The sequence below is a fragment of the Salvelinus alpinus genome, chromosome 19 (assembly GCF_045679555.1).
Source record: "Salvelinus alpinus chromosome 19, SLU_Salpinus.1, whole genome shotgun sequence".
Lineage (NCBI taxonomy): Eukaryota > Metazoa > Chordata > Actinopteri > Salmoniformes > Salmonidae > Salvelinus > Salvelinus alpinus.
The window spans coordinates 10,962,922-10,966,370 of NC_092104.1; positions in this window are offsets into that span (position 1 = coordinate 10,962,922).

The window sequence follows — 3,449 nt, forward strand, 5'->3', positions numbered from 1 at the left end:
CCCTAATAGACATTATCCTGACCAACCTGCCCTCCAAATACACCTCTGCTGTCTTCAATCAAGATCTCAGCGATCACTGCCTCATTGCCTGTATCCGCCACGGGTCCGCGGTCAAACGACCACCCCTCATCACTGTCAAACGCTCCCTAAAACACTTCTGCGAGCAGGCCTTTCTAATCGACCTGGCCCGGGTACCCTGGAAGGATATTGACCTCATCCCGTCAGTTGAGGATGCCTGGTCATTCTTTAAAAGTTACTTCCTCACCATATTAGACAAGCATGCTCCGTTCAAAAAATGCAGAACCAAGAACAGATATAGCCCTTGGTTCACTCCAGACCTGACTGCCCTCGACCAGCACAAAAACATCCTGTGGCGAACTGCAATAGCATCGAAGAGCCCCCGCGATATGCAACTGTTCAGGGAAGTCAGGAACCAATACACGCAGTCAGTCAGGAAAGCAAAGGCCAGCTTTTTCAAGCAGAAATTTGCATCCTGTAGCTCTAACTCCAAAAAGTTCTGGGATACTGTAAAGTCCATGGAAAACAAGAGCACCTCCTCCCAGCTGCCCACTGCACTGAGGCTAGGTAACACGGTCACCACTGATAAGTCCGTGATAATCGAAAACTTCAACAAACATTTCTCAATGGCTGGCCATGCCTTCCTCCTGGCGACTCCAACCTTGGCCAACAGCCCCGCCCCCCCCGCTGCTACTCGCCCAAGCCTCCCCAGCTTCTCCTTTACCCATATCCAGATAGCAGATGTTCTGAAAGAGCTGGAAAACCTGGACCCATACAAATCAGCTGGGCTTGACAATCTGGACCACCTATTTCTGAAACTGTCCGCCGCCATTGTCGCACCCCGTATTACCAGCCTGTTCAACCTCTCCTTCGTATCATCTGAGATCCCCAAGGATTGGAAAGCTGCCGCGGTCACATCCCTCTTCAAAGGGGGAGACACCCTGGACCCAAACTGTTACAGACCTATATCCATCCTGCCCTGCCTATCTAAGGTCTTCGAAAGCCAAGTCAACAAACAGATCACTGACCATCTCGAATCCCACCGTACCTTCTCCGCTGTGCAATCCGGTTTCCGAGCCGGTCACGGGTGCACCTCAGCCACGCTCAAGGTACTAAACGATATCATAACCGCCATCGATAAAAGACATTACTGTGCAGCCGTCTTCATCGACCTGGCCAAGGCTTTCGACTCTGTCAATCACCATATTCTTATCGGCAGACTCAGTAGCCTCGGTTTTTCTAATGACTGCCTTGCCTGGTTCACCAACTACTTTGCAGACAGAGTTCAGTGTGTCAAATCGGAGGGCATGTTGTCCGGTCCTCTGGCAGTCTCTATGGGGGTACCACAGGGTTCAATTCTCGGGCCGACTCTTTTCTCTGTATACATCAATGATGTTGCTCTTGCTGCGGGCGATTCCCTGATCCACCTCTACGCAGACGACACCATTCTATATACTTCCGGCCCTTCCTTGGACACTGTGCTATCTAACCTCCAAACGAGCTTCAATGCCATACAACACTCCTTCCGTGGCCTCCAACTGCTCTTAAACGCTAGTAAAACCAAATGCATGCTTTTCAACCGTTCGCTGCCTGCACCCGCACGCCCGACTAGCATCACCACCCTGGACGGTTCCGACCTAGAATATGTGGACATCTATAAGTACCTAGGTGTCTGGCTAGACTGCAAACTCTCCTTCCAGACTCATATCAAACATCTCCAATCCAAAATCAAATCAAGAATCGGCTTTCTATTCCGCAACAAAGCCTCCTTCACTCACGCCGCCAAACTTACCCTAGTAAAACTGACTATCCTACCGATCCTCGACTTCGGCGATGTCATCTACAAAATAGCTTCCAATACTCTACTCAGCAAACTGGATGCAGTTTATCACAGTGCCATTCGTTTTGTTACTAAAGCACCTTATACGACCCACCACTGCGACCTGTATGCCCTAGTCGGCTGGCCCTCGCTACATGTTCGTCGTCAGACCCACTGGCTCCAGGTCATCTACAAGGCTATGCTAGGTAAAGTGCCGCCTTATCTCAGTTCACTGGTCACGATGGCTACACCCACCCGCAGCACGCGCTCCAGCAGGTGTATCTCACTGATCATCCCTAAAGCCAAAACCTCATTTGGACGCCTTTCCTTCCAGTTCTCTGCTGCCTGCGACTGGAACGAATTGCAAAAATCTCTGAAGTTGGAGACTTTTATCTCCCTCAACAACTTTAAAAATCTGCTATCCGAGCAGCTAACCGATCGCTGCAGCTGTACATAGTCCATCTGTAAACTACCCACCCAATTTACCGACCTCACCCCCCATACTGCTTTTATTTATTTACTTTTCTGCTCTTTTGCACACCAGTATCTCTTCTTGCACATGATCATCTGATGATTTATCACTCCAGTGTTAATCTGCTAAATTGTAATTATTCGATTTATTGCCTACCTCATGCCTTTTGCACACATTGTATATAGATTCTCTTTTTTTTCTACCATGTTATTGACTTGTTTATTGTTTACTCCATGTGTAACTCTGTGTTGTCTGTTCACACTGCTATGCTTTATCTTGGCCAGGTCGCAGTTGCAAATGAGAACTTGTTCTCAACTAGCCTACCTGGTTAAATAAAGGTGAAATAAAAAAAATAAAAAAATATTCTGATTCCACAGGGGTCTGTACGACCCATCGAGATACCTGTCCAGATATCCCTCCCTGTCTTATAAGATCAAATCTTATCAGGGAAATAGTGATCTCATTTTCTCCAACAGGGCTCAAAGTTGTTGCCAAGGTTACTTCTGAAAGCTGCATGCTCTGAAACTTAGTGCAGTGTAATATGTAGTATATCTACGGCCAGGAGATTTTCTGAGTCGGAAAAATTCCTGGTCCTTATTAGATCTGAGTGGAGGAAAACTAGAAATCCTGGCCAAATCATGCACTGTTTAAGAAGAGTGAAGAAAATATGAAGACGAATTAATAGTTACATATTAATAGCTATAAATATGCTCGTCGTGCATACATTTTACAACAGCTTTCAAAAAAGAAAAGTGCTTACCTTGAAACGACAAATACCCTTTTCAAGTTGTGCACATGTAATTAAAATACCCTTATTTTCCATTTCGAATTGAACCACTCTGAATGGCAAACATGTCACACACAGCACCATGACAGAACGTTCTACATTTATATGCTGTATGTACAGTATGCAGAAAACAAACAGAGAATATGATAATATAAGCACCAACATTCTATTTTGCTGCCAAGCAACCTAGTGTGAACTCTCTCACACCGTTGACAGGTGTATAAAATCGAGCACACGGCCATACAATCTCCATAGCCGCAAAGTGGTAGGCCACACAAGCTCACAGAACAGGACTGCTGATTGCTGAAGCACGTAGCGTGCAAAAATCGTCTGTCCTCAGTTGCAACACTCCT